Source organism: Ips typographus, linkage group LG8 (assembly GCF_016097725.1).
Source record: "Ips typographus isolate SLU linkage group LG8, UJ_Ityp_2.0, whole genome shotgun sequence".
In the NCBI taxonomy this organism is placed as follows: domain Eukaryota; kingdom Metazoa; phylum Arthropoda; class Insecta; order Coleoptera; family Curculionidae; genus Ips; species Ips typographus.
The window spans coordinates 6982259-7004527 of record NC_138429.1 but is presented as its reverse complement, the minus strand read 5'-3'; the positions used below and the strand labels follow the sequence as shown (position 1 = coordinate 7004527).

The following is a 22269-nucleotide window of genomic DNA, read 5'->3' as shown; positions in this document are numbered from 1 at the left end:
GTGTTTACAGTTTGAAGCACAATTTCACTTAATAAATTGGTTTTTATAATAGTTTTACGACATTAAATAGTTTACAAAACTTCTTTATTGTTAATTGTTATTTCATAATTCTTAATGCGATAGAAAAAATCCGTGCTGTTTACACAAGGTCTCATCCCTTAATTCGTAATTTTAGTTGCTAAGGCATAACTTTGTAGGAGCCCAATTTTTAACTTGTTAAGAAGTGAAAAGTGTATGCATGGTTTCGACGTTTTTGACGCGCAAATTTGCAAAAGTCGCAAAAATATACAGATGTACAACAGTGGATGAACTTAAAGGATATACAGGAAGTTTCTTTTAAAATAACAAGGTTGCTTGCAGGCAAATTTTGAGAATGATAGTCCAGATCTTCATAAACGTTTAAGGTAAAGATTGTTGGACGCCCTGTGCGTAAACAAATTTTACTTATTTAACTTTGTGTTCATGTGTTTCATGCAATAAATGAATTTTATGATTAGAAGTTTCACATTTTTTTTCCACATTTGTTCTTCTTTCGAATCCACTTAACTGAGTGACAATTTTAACTTTTTTTTTAAATACTATGATTAACAGGCTACAAAATTTAAAATTGTCCGTGTAAAGCAGTTTCAAGTTTTAAGATTTGTTTCATTTATTTGACTTTGCTGTTGTTATAAAAAAAAAGCAAACGTTCAGCATTTCCTAGAACGGAAAGGCTGTAATAGAACAATAAAGTCAGAGGCCTAATACGAGGCCATATAAAAACCACATGTGTCTGATTTATTAAAAAACAAATAAAACCCTCCGCCATGCAAAAATTCCAATTTCCGCATATGGGGCCGTATCCGGCCGAAATCCAGGTGTGCAAAATGACAACGGAAGATCAAGACGTTTCGTTTTTTTTTTTGGTTGTTGGGCTCGTATCAAGTCAAGGCGTGTATCACATATAAAAAAACCGACACATACACGTTTTCGGGCGAGGAAAAGCTTTAAGGGAAATCCACTTTCCTTTATTCCTTCTTCTCTCTCTGTGGCACGTTCTTTCTCTTGGCTTCTAGTTCAATTATCCTCAAACGCGGCCAAACAAATTGAATTGACACGAAGGACAAACGGAAAAATAGCCCTCGAATTCTTTCTTTTATTTGGGGCGGCCCTCCACAATGGGGAAAGGGCGGCATCGAGTGTCCGAACTCTATTTATATGCAGATAAACCGTCATCGGCAACCCGGGTACAGATTCGAGACGGCTCAAAGTAAGATCTAAGATTTATTAATTTGCATATCTCCAGAACTGTTTGAAGTTGGGACGCTCCCGTAAATTATTCATACCGATCCCGCACTCTAGCGCCTTATATGTGCACAAAGTATAAACTATCTTCCGTTTGCTGTATAATTGGGTTTCTATGAGGAAGTAAGAGGCTAATAATTATTAAGTTGTTTAAAGTTGGATACATTGCCAAGATGGATGTCAAAGTTTATAGAAATTTACTTTTTTCTCAAGTAATTATTTTTTTAAGTAAATGCTGGCTAGTGTTTGTCTTAGGTTGTTAATAAAGTACAAAGCAACACAAATAACAACTTCACAAAAAAAATGTTGGTATTATTGGAAACGTTCTTATCATGTTCTCTGTATTTCTGAAGTAAATGTAAATCCTAAAGCTTTGGATTTTATTTCTATATCGACTACAGTAAAAAACAAATCTCTGGGAAATTTGTACAGAGTAAAAGATATGGCAAAATACGTGAACAACAATTTTTGCATTTACTCACCCTTGTCTATTAACCAGAATAGGATATTCTACAGGATTTTTCAATGAAAAGTAGCCGCCCTGAATATCTTCCAAAATAATTTCTCTGAAAAATGCTAAGACACGTCAACAAAGATTGCAAGGGGGACATCTTTTTACGTAGGATTTGAATTTCTGCCATCAGCCCCTTTGCCGCCATAGCCACCCCCACTAAGTTTTCAAATGGCACCATACCCTGTGTGGCACATCGTTGGAAAGGCTATTTCATAAGGAATTAATTGCACTATTTTATTTGTACATTTGCTTTGAATTGAGACCAAAGAAAATAAAAAATACGTTTTGTGTTTATTTTTTGTTAACTGCAGAAATAATAGCAAATAGCGGTTATCATTTAATTAATGGCTCAAAATAACCTCCGTTAACTTCCATACAATAATACAAGCGACTTTGGAAGAGTTGAACATTTGTGAGGACTTGCGGTGTCAGTTGTCGGCATTCATGTATTATTCTCTGCCTAAGGTCTGCAATATTGACCGGCTGTGTTGCATAGACTTTAGATTTGCCCCCATAGAAAAAAGTCCAACGGAGTGAGGTCGGGTGATCTCGCAGGCCATTCCATGGGACCACGTCTACCAATCCATCTTCCAGGAAATCGATTGTTCAGATATTCTCGAACGGGAAGTGAATAGTGTGGAGGTGCACCGTCTTGTTGGAAAATTAGTTGATTTTCAAATAAATTTTCATCATTTTCTAGTAGCTCTGTTATGGTCGGATCAACAGTGGTGTCAAGAAGCTCAAGATAAGTAGCGCCATTCAAATTACCGTCAATAAAAAACGAACCAACGATGTGGTCTCCTAAAATACCTGCCCAAACATTAAGTTTTTCTGGATATTGGATATGGGTTTCCCTAAACCAATGTGGATTCGTGTCTGACCAATACCTACAGTTATGCCTCTTCACTTCTCCATTAAAAAAAACATACACTCATCACTGAAGCAAATATTGTACAACAAGTTCACGTTGTTTGTCAGATTAGTAGACATAATTTCCCAAAATTGTAGTCTTCTATGATAGTCATCTTCGTTTAATTCCTGAACCAATTTTACCTTGTATGGATGAAAATTGTGTTTTTTTTAAATTCTCCATACACTGCTTGTCGAAACATCCGATGCATGGGAAATTTGATTTAAAGACTGATTATTATCCATTGCAACGTGTCCCAAAACAGCAACTTCAATTGGTTCATTAATAATTTGTCTTTCAGGTTGATGTTTTTTGTTTGTCACTGAACGAGTTTTCATTAATTTTTGCATCAACTTTAAGACATACTGATGACCAATTAATTTATCTGGACGTACAATTTCTATTCTTTCGGCAGTCGTGTAAACCATATTGACAATGTTCCTTCAAAACGAACTTACAACTTGACCGACTGAGGCAAAAACATGGAATGGAAAACAGGTATTCGGTAGTTTTTCAGCAGTTTGACCAAAATAACAAAAAAAATGTTTTTATTTTTTTTGGTCTCAATTCAAAGCAAATGTACAAATAAAATAGTGCAATTAATTCCTTATGAAATACCCTTTCCAACGATGTGCCACACAGGGTATGGTGCCATTTGAAAACTTAGTGGGGGTGGCTATGGCGGCAAAGGGGCTGATGGCAGAAATTCAAATCCTACGTAAAAAGATGTCTCCCTTGCAATCTTTGTTGACGTGTCTTAGCATTTTTTAACAGAGAAATTATTTTGGAAAATATTCAGGGTGGCTACTTTTCATTGAAAAACCCTGTATAACAAAAATAATGTGACTTGTACGAAGGTGAAAGAATCGTTAATTTTTTGGCAATATTATTGCAAAGGATTGTCATATTATATTGAGATTTCTTAAGGTACGTCAAGGGAATGTAACGTGAATTCTCTTACAATATTATGTGGAGACGTTTCTTGACTGTTGCATATAACTCGAAGTGAATGCGTTAACTCGCATTCACTTAACTAATGTCAAAAAAGGACTGTACCAGACTAACTTGACCAGTTCAATAAAACTGAAAGGTGAAAATTGTGACTTTTATCCGCTCTATACGCGTCATATATCTTTATCGGGCGTAGCACCAATATATGCGAAAAACGGCAAATTTGTACGTAAAGTTCCGGTTGATTAATAAGTCTCCGTGGACCAATAACGGACCGACAAACTGAGTTTTTTGTCACCCTTCAGAGACCAAATCGAGGGTGGAAAAAGTTCAGACATAAAGCTAATTAACGCTCTCAAATAGAGCAGGCAAAAGCCAGTGAACAAACAGCGGCAAATGCGCTCACTTTTTCAAATAGTCGTTTTATTGTCAAAAATAACCGGCGGCGGCATTCTCCTTTCGGAATTGCCGCCCCCGACATTCCGACGATGCATTATTGTACGGCAGATAGGGCCCCTTTTTGAAACTGCCGACGTGTACCTTATCCGTGTTATGGCTTTCCAAAGCGCCACTTTAAAAATATTTTTCCTAGGAACAGGAAATTAAATTTTTGATGTACGATATCTAAACGACTTTAACAGCGGCTAAGCATGGGATTGTTAAAAATTAAATATTTTTTTTAGTGGTGCGCGTTGATGCCGCCTTTTCAAATCGGTTTCGACCGCAGATTTCATTAATTTTAGAGCTATCTGGAACGTTGCTTTTTGATAGATTGAGCCAGAAATTTTAAATGGTATTAAAGTTTTTGTGCGGGAGCATGCCACTTTAGTTTAGAAAGCTGATTGAGGTAGATTAAATTGATTGTTTAAAATTCTTAGTACGCCCTCTTGTGGACATTTACCAAAATTTGGGCTCCTTTTTATAACCGTTTAGTAAAAAAAGCCACTTTTATTCGAAAACCTTGTACATCAGTAAACATGTCTAAAATTTGCACGATAAGACAGTAAACTTGTCTCTGACAACCTACAAGATCAAAAACTAAGTTAGTCGGGTCCTGGTATTTTTTATGCTGGACAGTTATATTATTCAGCTAGGAAAAACGTTAGAGTAATAAGATTTTCCGGGTTGTTAAGGGGACTATTGAAAGAATAAAATCGCAAAATAAACAGAATTGTAAAAATGTTTTCAATTGTGCAAAAATGGGTTATAAACAAGCAACAACAATACAATTTCGTTTCCATTGACTTCTTTAATGCCTCGTAAATTTCCATCTCGAAAAAAGCTCTATATTCGTTGTGACGCTTACAAATTCCCCAATGGTCGCCCTTCGCATTCGGACATTTGCGAATTTCGTCATGACCGTGGGAATATATGACGGTCGTTTACCGGAACGAACGGCACATCTACAAAAATAAAAATGTTACCCTCAAAGGTGCACTAAATTACTATGGAAATACCTGCTATTTTCCTCACTTTTACCTCCCGGACGTGTGTAATTTGACAGTGTAGGCCAAAGTGAGCGAAAAGGCCAGTTTTCCATGCCATTCTTAACTTAAAACAACAAAACCTATAAAATTAGGGTTTCTCTTGGGTAGCCTTACGTGCCACTCATTTATCCGGTGTGGGGCTCCGGTTAATTTATCACTCTGAAGTTGCAGCGGTTTGCGGTCGACCTCTGACCGTCTATGCCCCTAGTTTGCCATTGGTATTTTGTAAATCTTTTAAAATGTTCCCCTTTAAATTATCCAGAAATTAACTTAGTAAGGGTTGTTGGTTTTTTAAATTTTTAATTGAATGCTAACCTGTCGTACCTATTGTTAATTCACATGTATAAATAATAACTTGACTTGAGTAGAACGTATCGATTGTAGTAAATCAAAAAGAAAATGGATAGAAAACATTATTACACGATTAGCTTTTCTTAATCTTCGCACTACAAAATGGTTTTATATTTCACAGAAGTACCTGAAATACAGGAATAATAATTTAAGTTAGAATAAGATTCTTGTATTAGCCAGTGTCTTCTACGTCTTCGTCCATTTCCAAAAGCTTGTTTTGACTTTTCTATCCTTTCACTGAAGCTCCTGTTTGATTATATTTTCAACTGATTGGCGACAGTTTAAAAATAGCTATTTATGTAACCAGTTACGAAAAGATCGATTTTGCGTAACGAATGAATGTTTGTAGGGCGAGCGCAGCGAGGTCCTACAATTTGAATGAGTTACACAATAAGACATTTTCGAAACGTGTTGCATACATAGTTTTTTCTAATTTTGACCAAAAAGCGGTAAAAACCATCTTTTAAAGTGATTTAACACAAATATTCACTTTCATAGCACCTTGTATCAACAGTGACAACGACATGTTATGATGGATGTCGCCCATATGTTTCTACGGAAATGCATAAAAACAGGGAGTGATGAAATGAACTTTTCATAACTAGTTACATAAAGTGATACTTTATGTAACTAGTTACATAAAGTAAAACGTTTTGTCACTCTAATCAGTTTTGAAAAGTGTCACTTTATATGCCAAAATTAGAAAAATGTTATTATTTAATGAATCTCGAACAAGTCAAAAAACATTATAAATTCATTGCTTACCCCTTTTTAAATATATTGAGTTTCTGTTTTTAGTGCCAGAGGCGTTACCTCAACATTTACATAGAGCAAAATTAAAAAAGTAAAGCCACAACTTTAAGACTTTTTATTCAATCAAGAAGCCTGTTCAGAACCTAAACTGTCCTAATTAGGTTTCGTCTTGTCCTTAAAATCCCCGAAATGAGTAAATTGGATTAACATTTGGTCGGTTTAAGTTCGGTAATTGGACCGCGGGGACCCCCCTTGCGCACTCATCAAGAAATTGCAAACCGGTCGGAACGATAATGGCCGTCCATTTGCAATAAACGAATTATCGTATAGAGAAGGCATTTAAGATAACTCGCAAGGGCTTTTCGTCTAATTTTTATTGCCTCTAGCCGAAACGATCCTGAAGGGATAGTTAAAAGGGAAAATAAAAGCAAACCCTGTTAGTCCGAGCAGAACTGGTTGATGGTCATTTCTACTCCTCGGACAGTAAATTTGGAATGAATACGGAACGCCTCTGTCGGGGGTTAAATTAATAAAATAACCCTCCAATATGGAAAACATGAGGGACAAAACGGCTCCGCCGCGATACAACTCCAGTGTCTTAAATTAGGGAATTTTCCCGGCCCGTTTCCGGGTGCGTGCACAAATCTTCCGAAAAGCAATTTCGGCCGCGAAGGGGAAAAAGGATACGGTTTTCCGAGGTGATAAAGATTCATTACGTTTCGCCGCCAAAAATTCACCTTACTTCTTTGGCTCTGTCTGTCTCATTATTCGACAGCAAGTTTCTATGTTTCTAAGAAAAAATTATCACAAATATAATATGTATTTGACATTTTATATCAAAAAAGCTGAAATATGTAGATGTCTATGAACTTTCAATAATAATAACAGCCAAAAGTCATTTCAAATGTACTTGAAATAATTTTTAGTATTTGAAGCTTGAATGTTGGTAATTCTTAAACTGTGCCCAATTTCTTAGTATCACCATACCATACCAAAGCCAGTAAAATTCTAATTCCAACACAGTTTTTTTCCAAATTTTGATGGCTTTTCTTTTCTTTAGTCGTATAAAGGAGCACATACTAATAAGGAAACATTCAACTAAAAAATGACTCGTTTTGGCAGTCATCCATTCCTAGTTCACACTTTACTGCCTTACTCATAATCTGCTATACATTTTAATTTGTTCATAAATTACTAAATTATTTAAACGCGGTCTCGTAGATACATTTCCCGTTTTAAACTGTACATTTTATATTAAATTCATTAACAACAAATTCGTAACTGTCCCTAAACGCCATATATTGCATCAGTTTGCACTGAATGTAATATGATAATAGTTAGCAGATTCGTTTGCTGGTATTATTATGGAAATTATCCAAAGCTATGCCAGGACAGGAAAATTCGAGCGTGAATTACAGTCATTACATCGTCAACCGGCAAAGCTTCAAATTTGCGGTTAGTGCGCTTTAATAGCCCCATAATAATGTTACTCTACAAGTTTGAGGTTTGACGGTCCTCTTAATAAGAAGATCCCACTCAAAACCGTCGTATACATACACAGTGTCAAAATAATTTTTGGTGTCATGATATAGCTATACTAAATGCTTACTAGAGTGTGATTTATGCATCGAACTGGGTGAAAACTAATTAGAAGTTATTTTTGCTACCCTATACGAATGAGGATGTATACATGTCCCTCATATTGTATTCCGTCAACGCCCCGTTTTGGGATATAACCAAAACTCATCAAATTTGCTCGGCAGTGTTGACAATGCGGATTACAGTCAACCTGTGCGGAGTTGATAATCTCATCTTAAGGACACGGAAATTTCTGCTTAACTTTGATCATCTTCGGAATGACGGGGCCGCGCTGAATATAAAACAGTCGCGATCCCGTATTCCCGTCAGCCCGCCGACGCCATTATTTTTACTTTATGAAATGCACGAAAGGCTTGAGGGATATTGAAAGCATTCTTCTCCCTAAATTATGTTAGTTTTATGTAAATTTTCTTTTTGGGCTCTCTCTCTTTAGAAGTTGCCATGTCTCGGCGCTCCAAGATATTGCATTTTTCGGCGTCAGCAAACTATTGGCTTAACTTATGTCGACGGCGTAGTTTCTTTCTTGATATATCGCCTACTGCTAACCTAGCTACGACACGTTCTTCCCATCTAAACGACTGCAAAATTTAAAAACATTAAAGCTTTCTTGACAAAGTGGCCAATGTTAAAACTCTTTATTTGCCATCAATTTTACAGGGTTATTTTATTTTTACCATAAAGAAGTTCCATCCGAAATCAAATCCACAAAAAATAGTGTCGAAGTTCTTTAAATTAAGGAGTTTTTAGAAAACTTACAAGAACTTTCTACTAGTCCAGAGAAAGTTTCTCATTTTCATTTAAAAACGCATTGAAACTGAATTTTGCTAATAGAGCTTTTCTTTTGTCTAATTTCAAAATTGTATTTGTGGAATTGTCTTGCTAAATATCATTGGAGTTCACATTCTTTTTGTCATACTTTCTTTTTGTTTCAATACTCAATGTGTTTTCAAATAAAATCATAAAATATTCTTCCAATAACATTGACTGACTATCATTTATGGCTTCACTGTATGTATAACAGCATTACATATGTACAGGGTGATTGATTGAATTTTGACCACCCCCTTAACTGATATTTAGGTCTACTTTATTTTTAGATAAACAGTTATTATACAGGGTGTCTCAAATTTGAGTAACGAACCAAACTTATGTTTTTTTAAATACGATGACCAACTTTTTATCCGATATTTGAATTCTACGTCAAATTCTAGGCCTAATTGATGTAAAATGTCTGTATCGATATTCAACTGTTTCCGCACCAGCGTCCTTGATTGGTTGAATTTTGACCACCCCCTTAACTTTCTTAATTTTGATTTTAGCAAAAAACGTTAAATACAAAACTAGTAGATATTTAGGTCTACTTTATTCTTAGATAAACAGTTATTATACAGGGTGTCCCAAATTTAAGTAGCAAACCAAACATGTTTTTTTTAAATACAATGACCAACTTTTTAATCGATATTTTAATTCTACGTCAAATTCTAGGCCTAATTGATGTAAAATGTCTGTATCGATATTCAACTGTTTCCGCACCAGCGTCCTTGATTGGTTGAATTTTGACCACCCCCTTAACTTTCGTATTTTTGATTTTAGTAAAAAAACTAGTTGTAGCAACAGTTATAGATATTTGGGTCTACTTTTACTCTTAGATAAACCGTTATTATACAGGCTGCCCCAAATTTGAGTAACTAAATTAACCCTTAATCACATAGTCGAGGAAACATTGTTGAAGTAACAGATGCTGCGGAAACAGTTGAATATCGATACAGAAATTTACATCAATTCCTAAAATTTGACGTAGAATGCAAATATCGGATAAAAAGTTGGTCATTGTGTTTAAAAAAACATAAGTTTGGTTCGTTACTAAAATTTAGGACACCCTGTATAATAACTGTTTATCTAAGAATAAAGTAGACCTAAATATCTACTAGTTTTGTATTTAACGTTTTTTGCTAAAATCAAAATTAAGAAAGTTAAGGGGGTGGACAAAATTCAACCAATCAAGGACGCTGGTGCGGAAACAGTTGAATATCGATACAGACATTTTACATCAATTAGGCCTAGAATTTGACGTAGAATTCAAATATCGTATAAAAAGTTGGTCATCGTATTTAAAAAAAACGTAAGTTTGGTTTGTTACTTAAGTTTGGGACACCCTGTATAATAACTGTTTATCTAAAAATAAAGTAGACCTAAATATCTACTAGTTTTGTATTTAACGTTTTTTGCTAAAATCAAAATTAAGAAAGTTAAGGGGGTGGTCAAAATTCAATCAATCACCCTGTACCTATACTCAATAAATAGTTGATGCTTTTTTCACTACTTCTTTAAACATTTCTGCCTATTTATTTTTCATCATCAAGAATATTTTCAATAAAACTTTTACGTTTAGGCTGTCTGTTGACAACCAGTAAAATCCACTACTGTCTCTTTGTTTTTCTATCTTCTTGTTTAGGTATTCTACAGTACCTACTCTATCAGTTCCATCACATCCAGTTTTTTCAGAAACAAGAGTCAAACTTACTTAAAGTTACTTAAACCTTTCTTTAACGAGGGGTTTTACACAAAAACTTTTGGCACGTGCTACCATCACTTAGGTAAAAACACCCCAATAAGTAGTTAAAAATCCTGATAAGGGTGGTGCAGGTAGTACCGCTGTCAACCACACGACTCTACTCCTATTCAAAGAATAATAAAATCATTAGGATGCTTCGGTGAGTAATACGGTCAGCAAAGCAACCGCAAAAAGTCAAAACACCCACCTGATTTGCGGTAGGGTGATTGGCAAGGAAGATAAATCATTTCGGGGGCTGTTTATGCGGCTCTTTTAGGTCGAACGGGATACAATGGCGGATATTGGCCGAGGGTCTCGGCAAGATTGTTTTCTATTCCGGTTATGGATATGTAGGCAGAATGCAGGATCCATTGTACTGGGACTGAAGAGATTTATGGACCGTCTCGTCCTGAAACGACTGCTTGTTTACCCTGCTAAGGACTTATTTCGAATTAAAATAGACTTACTACCGTTTTCTCTACGTGATTTATTGGTTTCTTGTTTTCGGTGATATTCATAATAATGGACTTGGAACGGGAACGTCTGTCTGATGAGGTGGATGCCACCAGATAAATAATGATTTTTATTACTTGCTAAATTTATTCTGTTTTCAAGATATTTAGGTCGTAACAATTATGGTTAGCTAGTTATAATATATCACTTTGATGACAAAATTGTTTACCTTTCTATATTGTTCCAAGTTTATTTTTAATTTTATATAAATACCTTTGTAATACACAAACAAATATTATATTACAAAGTCTGGTTATTTCTTGTTTTGAACAAAATGTTTCGTTTTTTACCCATAATTTTCTTAGTGACTATATGCATTGTTGCTTGTCCAGCATCATCTTTTGAAATACATCAAAACTACGCAATAACTGATTAGTTTCCCTAAATCTGAAAACTGTCAAAATTGAAGAACGACAAGCATTTCTCAAATAAACCCAATTTTCGGTAGCAACACTTAATTTATTCAACACAAATATAATAAAGGGTCAAGAGTTCGGAAGTTCGACCTGATAGCACTCGAGGTTCGTTCGGGACCGCTCTGGAGTACAACGATGTAATAATAATTACGTAAGTTTCCAAAAAGGGGGTCGAGAGGGGCGTCGCGACGCCACTCCAATTCGCTTGTTTATGATCGTTTATGCACGTTCGACGGCCGTTCCGGATTTAATCGACACACTCGTCGGTTCACTAATTGTCGACCCTCAAATCGAGCACGTACCCTCTCTTTCGAGTTTTCCACTTCATTTTCCACTGTGCTGCGGCTTGTTTTAGCGCAGCACATTTCAGGAAAAAGTCTCGTTTCTTATTTATTTCTTGAGACGGTTCTAATGAGTTTTGAACCTCATTCAAGACCTGACAAAATGGTGTGGGTACTATCAGAACGCAATAACAACGGGAAGAGCGTTTTAATTTGTAAAGAAAGGGTGGGTTTGAAATTTCATGCAATGAAACGCGAGACGAGTGAAATTTTCCTAACCACACTTAAACTTTCGGTTACAGCCGCAAAATGGGCTTTCTATTGATAGTAAAACGGGAATGCTGCGGGAATATTGCACGATTAAAAAGTGTTTTCTCGCCTTTTTACGACGCCCCCAAACGTTGCTTCGCCTTAATTCCTTAATAAAATGCAGGGAGATGCGATTAATGTCTCAAATTTCGGTTTGGCGGTTTGATTGCGACGATACGGGGTGATCGAACTAAAAGTGATTTCTATTTTTATTTTCGTCTGTTGGTAGTATTCATGGGAAGTAAATAAACCGGCTACAAAATTAGGAAAATGCGACCTGCTCCAGCTCTCAATTGAAGAGTGGAAACAGTAATTGAGTTAGAACTCAATATAATATAAAGAAAACTATTATTCCCAACGAAAACTTCTAAACTCTATTGAAAGTGACATTTAATTCGCTTTGTTGTCTAATAAATAAAAGTCAATTTTACATTTTCAACGAACAAAGGACATTTCTTGTTAGCCTAATATACAGGGTGCCCGTTTTACCTCCTCACCATGTAAAAGTGGATTATTTGAAGAAATACAAGGAAATTTAAATTGGGACAAATTTGAGCAATTAGGAGTCATGAAAATGCCGCTTTAAAAATTTAAAAATTCTTAGTGTATACTTCCGGAGGTATCCTGAAAAATCGAAATTTTGAAAATAAGTTTTTATTTTTTTACTAATTTATTTGATAAGATAACTGAAAACAAAAGACACTTTACCATTGCCACTTTTCCTCCTCTACAATGTGACAATATCAAATTTCAGTTTCGACGTTTCGATTTTTAGTTACCATCATCAACTTTGACATTGGATTTTTACATTTTTGAAATGGGCTTCTGATTACGGTGATGTATCATATGATATGGTCAAATTGGCAGTTTACTGAAAATAACAAAAATTATGTTTTAATTAAGGGTCTCTTGAAAATAACAGCTCAACAATTCTCTGTTAAATCACTTGACACTTCTTCACGTGACACCATTGACATTTTCAAACCAATGAGCTAAAGGTAATCTAAAAATTAATAAAATTTTACTTGTCACTTTTTGTCTTTTTCTAACGTAGCATTATCATTAATGATATAAAAGTCTCAGTTTTTGACAACCATCATCAGTTTTTAGGTTTTTGTTTTGGGAACGTCATAGATAGAATTTTACTTATTTAAAAGGTATTTTGTTACAGTTTAGCTAAAATATCACAAATTGTATCTTCACAAAGAGTGCATTGTATAATGCACATGATATCAGTCAACAATTTATTAAGATTAGAGCGCGTTTCGTGTCATCATCTGACAGTTTGCCACATGATCATTATTTTGCAAATGGCCGAGCAAATGGCAGTAATATCACGTGGGTAGTGTCATTTGACCGATGGATGGATTTTTGAGATGTCATTTTCAAGGCACTCTTTGCAAAAACATAATTTTCGTTATTTTTTACAACCATAACATATGGTACATCATCGTAATCAGAAAAATGGGCTCTATTCAAATATGTAAAAATTTAATATGGGGGCCATAAGACTAAGAATTTTCAAATTTTTAAAGCGGTATTTTAATCGACTCCTAATTGCTCTAATTTGCCCCAATTTAAACTTCCTTGTGTCTCTTCAAATAACCGAGATCCCAATGGCGAGGCTCTTAAACGGACACCCTGTATAACTAGACTGAAATTGAATAAGTAAGGTCTTAATTCAATCAATTGTAGTTATTTACCTATAATTCTGTGTTTTCGCGAGTTCGAAGTTAAAAAGCTAAAAAAATGTAAAAACATGTCAAAAGTGCATTTATAGTTATTTTCCGTCCACCATGTAGAAAGTATTAACGCATGATTTTTCAAATTGTTTTACTTTAATGCACAATTTTATCATAGGCAACCAAATACGCTCATAATATGTTTCCATCCTTCTTTATTTGTATTAAACAGAGAGAAATAGACTCACATTATTTAGTTGACGTCCAGCATTACGGACAAAACTAACTGTCACTGTCATTGTCAAATATTCCTTGATTTTTAAACAAATTCATACCGAAACCGAAGTGTAAAGTGTAGTACATCATTATCAGTTGAGCAGATCGAACATTGATTGTATTCCTAGGCAAAAACCCTGTTTCTACCTGCATGCACCCTTATTATGGATTTACCTACTTATCTGGGTGGCACGTGCTGAAAGTTGAAAGAGCTTTTGTAGTCAGTATATAAACCCATTTAAAAAGTGACATTTATCACCCATTGAATTGTAATTCATTCACTTTCCAGTTCAGTACGATGAGTAGTTTGTGATTAGTTAAAAAAAAAGCAAGCAATAACAAATCATAAACATTTTTGAGGGTTTAAAAGTACTACACGGTCAGTTTGAAGCATTCAAATCGCCCGCCGCGGTGCAAACAACATTCACTTGATTAACGTCATACGCCCGCGCACGAATCAGAAACTCGATCGCGACCGAGCGCATTTTCGGCGTCATGTTAGCGGGCTAACAATTGTCAGCTGCTTGCTTTTGTGCGACGTCGCTTGCTTAGTAAACTTTAGTTTTTTTCGGTCAATTTTGATTTGTTTACGTATCCCGCAAAGTGCACCGTGTGATTCCGATCTGGTTCGACGTATTTTCAAGCCCGCCTTCCGCCCAACGAGCCATTTCCGGTGAGTAACAAAGCCCTATATTTTGACGTTTCACGATGTCTGGTTTATAAGGTTAGGTGAAGGGGTCGAGGTTATCCACCCCGTTCGATCGACTTTTCGTATGTCCAGCGAGGCATTTTAACGCGTTATATCGACCTGATTCGGTGTTTTTCACGTAAAACTACCTTCTTGACTTAGGGGTTTGTTAATTTTTATGTAAATATTGGAATCAAATTCATTACGGGCGTGGGCGAATAATGCCGATCGTCCGCGAGAGCTCTGTTGCTATGGCAACGCTGATTTGTTGATAGTTGCCATATTACAAATTTTTTTTTTAAAATCACTAGACGTAAATAGCTAAAAAGCAATAATAATTATAGACCTAAACAAGTTCTGCCTAGATTTTGGATGTCGTTTTATTAATTTACCGCTTGGCTGGCCATAAAAAAATGCTATAATAATTGTTTTGCCTCTCACCCATTTATATAACATGGTGATTTCGCTATTACACATTCAAAAGACATTTTGTAATTTTCATTGTTGGTCAATTGGTGTACGTGTGCACCACTGTACGTTTTCATGGTTTTTATAATGCTTTGTTAGGGAAAACGAGAGTTTTGACACTAAAATCACTTTCATTAGTGGTTAGTCACTTCACAAATAAATAAGACTAATAAACCAGACTACCCAGAACCATTAAGTCATGGAGTTACATTGTTGCAATTTTTAAATGAGAAACACAATAATTACCAGAACCAATTATAAATCATCAATTAAGATTAATCAATATTTAGTTTATAGCTTCCAGTTAATTCAGTTATTATTTATTTAAACCACCATTTAGTAGTTTCCTAACTAAATTGATTGAACCAAGCTAGCTTAAATTTTTTTTTTGGGTGTGACAATTTTAAATCTAATCTATCAAATTTTTACCTTTAATCAACTGACAAATATGTTGTGCAATCCGCCGTAAGTATAGTGGTAATGGCTAATTTAAGTAAAAATGCTGACATTTTGGTGAAGACCTTTTGCATGGAAATCCATTTGTTTGAGTACCTAATCTAAACCTTAATACCTACTTATGTATTACTATCTAATCTACTTCAGTAAACCAGAATGGGTTAACATGTTGTTCAATGAATTATCACAGTAGGTATGTTTAGTAATTGCAATCATTTTATTTTGCTATGGCTGTGCAGTAATTTATTTGAAACATTCTTGACTGCTCCCTGTCAGTATGGTTTTATAATATTCTAACGACCATATAATTAATTTTGAGTTATTTGCTCTTTTCTCTCTGTTTTGAGCATAATTATTTTAACAGATCTATACGCTCTTCTTTTCTGATGCTGAGGGCCGATTACACCGACATATTTAAGGGCACCCTAGACTAGGTTTTAATTTGACTATGACATTTTGTACATGGGAGATGTCACAGTCAAATCACAACTTAGCTGCGGTGAACCTTAGAGTGCCTTTAATTACGTCGGTGCAATCCGATATGATAGAGTTAAATTCTTCTTTAAAACATGGTTGGTTTTTGCAATCATTCATTGTTTTTTAATCTTCTTTTCTGTGCTGACAAAATTAATCTCTTCTTCTTTAAGATATATTTTGCTTTTAAATCAAACAAAAACATATTTCTGGTCAATTGACCACCGCAATTATTTTAATATTTTGTGATTTTGTTGATTTTGATTTTTGGAGTTCAGGGTGGTTCAGCCACTTAAAAGAACCGTCTTCAGCTCCTTTTTCCAGTGGTGTTGAGCAAAAAATTCTATCTGAAAAATTGCGTAGAGGGTGACCAAAAACAGTCAATCACCATAATTTTCATGCACACCCTGTATTCTGGAAGCAAAAATGGTCCTGCAAACTTACGGTTTTGGGTTAAGGAGTTAATTAGGAACATTTTTGGTCTCTTGTAAATTTTAATTAATAATTAACTTTTACCGTTTTTGAGTTATTTAGCAACAAATTTTCAAATCAGTTGAAGTTGTGGTTTGAAATTTGAGCACCCTGTAACTCGGTTAATTTTGTGAGTTAAAAGAGGTTGAATCACTCAAGTTATTCGTCTTGAGCTCCTCTTTTCAGTAGTGTTGAGAAAAAAATTCTATCAGAAAAATTGCGTACAGGGTGACCAAAAACAGTTAATCACCATAATTTTATCCCTGTATACTGGAAGCAAAAACGGTCCTGCAAACTTACAAGGCTGGCTTAAGAAGATGATTAGCAACATTCTTGGTCTCTTGTAATTTTTTTGTAACTCTCGCCGTTTTTGAGATATTCATCAAAAACTCGTTTGATGCAACAAATTTTCAATTTATTAGAAATTGTGGTTTGAAATTTGAACACCCTGTAACTCGGTTATTATTGGGAGTTCAGGGTGGTTCAACAACTTAAAAGAACCGTTTTGAACTCCTCTTTCCAGTGGTGTTGAGCAAAAAATTCTTTCTGAAAAAATGCGTACAGGGTGACCAAAAAGTTAATCACCATAATTTTTATACACACCCTGTATACTGGAAGCAAAAACGGTCCTGCAAACTTACAAGGCTGGCTTAAGAAGATGATTAGAAACATTTTTGGTCTCTTGTATATTTTTTGTAACTTTCACCGTTTCTGAGTTATTTAGCAAATCTGGTTTGATGCAACAAATTGTCAATTTAGCAGAAATTGTGGTTTTGAAATTTGAACACCCTGTAACTCGGTTATTTTTGAGAGTTCAGGGTAGTTCAACCACTTAAAAGAACCGTCTTGAGCTCCTTTTTCCAGTGGTGTTGAGCAAAAAATTCTATCTGAATAATTGCGTACAGGGTGTCCAAAAACAGTTAATCACCATACTTTTCATCACACCCTGTATACTGGAAGCAAAAACGGTTTTACAAACTTACGATGTTGAGTTAAGAAGTTGATTAGGAATATTTTTGGTCTCTTGTAAATTTTTTGTAACTTTCACCGTTTCTGAGTTATTTAGCAAAGTTGGTTTGATGCAACAAATTTTAAAATCAGTTAAAATTGTGGTTTAAAATTTGAGCACCTTGTAACTCGGTTATTTTTGGGAGTTCAAGGAGGTTGAACCACTCAAATTAATCGTCTTGAGCTCCTCTTTCCAGTGGTGTTGAGCAAAAAATTGTATCTGAAAAATTGTATACAGCGTGACCAAAAACAGTCAGTCACCATAAAAACCTCTAAATTAAAAAATACTTCTAAGAAGATAAATCCAAGTTCACAGAGTGTTCAAAATGTAATTAAGCACATTTATATACAAGGTGTACTATGTTTTTTTTCATAGCTTTTTTGTTTTGATGCTTATAAAAACCATTTTTGACAAAGTGTTGTGATTTTTACGTATTTTTATTCAAGTTTTGAAACTGATAAATTTTCTCAAGAATTTTCATGTTTGCATTATAGCTTTTGATTATGGACTAGAAAGTCTTATGTATCTTGAATGTGGAAAAGTAATAATAATAACTTTTCAGGATATACTTAATTAATATTAATAATACTGGTGTATAAGAAGTAAATCATCAACTTTTTAACGTTCCTAAGACAAAAAGGTCAAAAATTTAAATAAGAAGCTTTTTAGCCTTTATAAGACCTCTCATCAAAATTGTATTTATTGCATTCTAGTAGTAAACTTTCTTAATTTGAAAAATATAAACCGTTTGTCAAATAAAAACGTAAAAGTATTGTTTATAAAAAATAAAGTGAAAGTTGTGCAGTGCAATAAGTAATTTCGTTTTTGATAGAGTACCACTAGTCAGGATTATACTTGAATATGTGTGATTCTTTTGCTATCAAAACGTTAATTAAAGTGTGAAAATCAATGGTACTTTTATATGAGGGAAAGTTCTATTGATTAGGTGTGAACCACTTTGTTAATCAAATATGAACAGAAAGATAAGTTAAGAATTCTACTGAAGTGCCATTTCCAGGGACGCCTAATCGTGGCACCTAAATGGCACGTCTGACTAATCGCGAATATTAATAGATTGTTAACGTTATTTACCTTTATAGTAGCAATCTTAATTAACGTACACGGTTGGGTTGGTAGGAAAAGTGATTTCAACTTTCCGTAAAAAGACAAAAAGTGTATTCAAAATCATGGGTTCAGCAAATATGTAAATATTTGTAGTCTTTTTGTCTTGGCATCTCAGTAGTCTGAGATGTTGTTTCACCATTTTTGTACCGCCGTTAATATCTAAAAAACTTTTTTAATACGTGTTGGTTCTTTTGATTTATCGCTTATGATTGATTATAAATTTATGTATGTAGTGTTGTTTTGATCCTTGTGTCAAGATAAGAACATTTTCAAAACTCCGTGGACAGCCAGTTTGCTCCTCTGATTGCTGATCGATCTGAAAGTATTCAACCGTTGAAAGAAATAATATTTTTTTATAAGCTTTTAGTTTGCTTAGAGTGAAACTAGTATAATAATATATAATATATAATATAATAATAATCTGTTCCAATACATTTCAACGCAAAAAAAAAGTTTTACGTTTTGTACATTTTCGGAACCCGAAACGAAAATGATACGCGATTTATCGCACGAGGGCGGCACAAAAGTTGCCCCCATAAACCAGAAACTTCCCCCAGTAATCCGACTTTATGCGAAAAGTACACGCGACCGGATAACGAAGCCTCGGTTTTTAAATTCATAATAACTTCGAAAACGTAATTTCAGCCTTTTATATTATTACGCTTTTCTGAACGTATCACTGTCTACATATTTTATACTTAGCGGGAGGAAGTTTTTCTTCAGTCGGCGGGACCTTTCAAGTAAAAGGGGGAAAACTTTGTCTTTCAGACGAAGGAAAATGAGTCTCTCGCCAGGAGCGGACTTAACACTTTTTAAATACGACATTAACAGATGGTCGCCCGCAAACGGCTTTTCCTGGAATGGTTGTCTTTAAGTATAAATAAAACGAGGATGTAAAAATCGACGACTAAAAGGAAAGAGAGCGGGACCGACCGGTTTTTTTTCGGCGAAGACCAGTTTGCGAAACCGAATACGAGTTTGGGGGGCCAATAATCTCTTCTTGTGCTTCTAAAAGGTTTCTTAACTTTTGGTTACCAGTTACCAGCTTACTCAATGTGTCGTTTACCAATATGACGGGCTTGATTCATAAATCATAGGCGCCAGCGTGACGTAATACCGCCAGTAAATATGTTTTAATAATAAAGCTTACGCAGGTAACAAACAGCAAACAACAAATCGGGAACGAATTTATCCCTTCATAGCATATCACCCTAATCCGACGCACACGGGGGATTTAATTTTTAACACATGTCGGGAATCGTCGACCATAAATTGTTGTCGGGACCGGCGAAACGGTCATTTATTTAAAAGGCTTTTATTGCAAAAGCGGAGGATAATGTAGCCGCAAAAGTGTCGCCGATAATTCAACATCTTTTCGAGAGTAACCGGTTTTTCCCGTCAGAGATCGGCATGTCGAATTTTTCTTCCTACGATGAACCGTTTTTTTTTTCCCAACCCTGAACAGTGTCGTTCTGAAGAAATCATTTTTATTACGAAACCCATATCTCTTTTGGTTACGCCAATGGAGACTAAGCTAGTACAGCCAGTCGATTGAATCAAACTATCGACGAGTGACCTTTTGAAGAAGAGATTTACTGCCTGCCAGTTCATAATGCAATGGCCGCGATTTGCTCAGTAAGATGCTCCATCATCAGGCTTGTCAGATTATATTGCCATTGTTAAAAATCTCGGTTTTTAAAGGTAAATTTTGTCGTATTTGGTTCATAAGGAATGCTGAACTCACGTTCGGTCCACTTCTTTACATACGGAGTCCGGATTTACAGGAAAACCCCATTTCCCGGATGGATAGGAAAAACTAGTATACATGTCTAGAGGTCAATTTTTTAGAAAAGATGAATGGGAAAAACCGTATTTCGATATCTTGTCAGTTTGCGGCGCTAGATGGCGTTTTTCAAATTTCGCCCATTTTGAAAACTCACTCACAACTTTTTTGTTTATTGAAACAAAAACATTCCACATATACACGGTGTATTGAAAATGACGGCCAATATCTTCAGTATGTTGTAGACCACACTCTGACCTCAACAATATAGTCGCATTTTTACCTTTTGAGAATGACGTCATCTTTTTACATCTTTGTTTCTCGCATATCAAACATGTGAAATAAACAATTTTAACAAAAAAGGCACGTTATTAATTTTGTCATCCTGTCAAATTAAAAACGTTGACATTTACTGTCACTTTGATATAAACAAATATCAAATGTATAAATATGCTGCGCTACAATGAGCAAGCCCAAATGCTAATTCTAAATGTGCTGCTTTTTTTGGGAGTACGAAAAGAAACAGTTTCCAGATGTCATCCCAATTGATTCCAATGTGTATGATAGAGCATTACAGGCTTTAAAAGTGAGTACTGCTACCCTATGCCGAAAGAAAAAGGCTGGAATTCCAGTTGACGACTCCTATTTTACCAACATTTCTAAGAAAATGTCGGTCAGTAAAACCAAAATAACCGCTTTTATGAAAAACAAAGAAGTTGGTAATGTTGGTATGCCAAATTACTATTTTCGCTTTATTGTGCAAAGCACAATAACACAGCACAAAATCAATGAACATTAATAATATATTATGTTATTAGGAGTAGAAGAGATCTTTAAGTGAGTGCAAGCACACCTATTCACTGAATGAATGTTGATTAAACTGAAACTCTCATGATCATGTGATTTTCAAGGCACTTGATCATCAGTCACTTCTGAACACACTAATTTTTCAAAGCATTTGTAGGTTAAAACTTGTGATCTAATTCCAGACATGCGTGTTTTTTCACTTGCATGACGTTATTCTCATAGGTTATATCCCGAGACGTTCAAGTTTTATCGGGTAAACTGTGCATAGGTGATTTTTTGCAAAATTTTGCTTGGAAAATGATTGAGACTAAATAATTCGACGATAAAATCCTGAGACCGCAGGTCGAAGGATTTTTTCCAAAGAATTATTTAGTCGAAACCATTTGCCTAAAAGAAAAATTTTGCAAAAAACCTACCAATGCACATTTTACGTGATAAAACGTGAACGCCGAGGGGTATATGTCAAGATTATTTCCTGAAAACTCACATTTTAGTTTATTAACAAGAAAACACCATAGTTAGAACACAAATACTAAACTAAACCTGATGAAATTAATGATAATATTGAACTCACCCCAGCAGATGACAGATTTTCGTTCAGCCATGTATATTTTTGTTTACATTTCAAATTGACAATCATACGTCAAAATATTTTAATTTATGTAATTATTTAATGAAAACTACGTTACAGTGATTTATTAATTGTTAATATTGAAGAAGATAACTTAAATTTTATAAGTGGCTAAATCCCGTTTCGTTTAATATCAAATTTTCTTCGAAAAACGTATTCGAAAAAGGTAGGTGGTGTTTAATCACTGTTAAATTTTAGCAGCCAGGGATTTAATCAGTATAAAACGGTTTCCATTGGTGGAACTAGAACGGTTCTCGGAATTTGATTGGCTGCTGGTACAATGAAGGAAATAATCATAGGTTATATCCCGAGACGTTCAGGTTTTATCGGGTAAACTGTGCATAGGTGATTTTTTGCAAAATTTTGCTTGGAAAATGATTGAGACTAAATAATTCGACGATAAAATCCTGAGACCGCAGGTCGAAGGATTTTTTCCAAAGAAGTATTTAGTCGAAACCATTTGCCTAAAAGAAAAAT

General features: G+C 34.9%; 1 protein-coding gene across 9 annotated transcripts in view; it reads left to right on the top strand.

The window, feature by feature from the left end:
• Positions 1 to 14274: 14274 nt before the first annotated feature.
• LOC145732948 (muscleblind-like protein 1) overlaps positions 14275 to 22269 on the top strand; it is a 118415-nt gene continuing 110420 nt past the window's right edge. For 2 of the 9 annotated variants that reach the window (XR_014179088.1, XM_081985503.1), the window contains exon 1: positions 14303 to 14553. The gene's annotated coding sequence lies outside the window, so the exon portion shown is untranslated. Of the gene's footprint in view, positions 14554 to 22269 lie in introns of all 9 variants that reach the window. The other 7 variants (XM_081985497.1, XM_081985501.1, XM_081985500.1 and 4 more) reach the window with 7 other exon arrangements.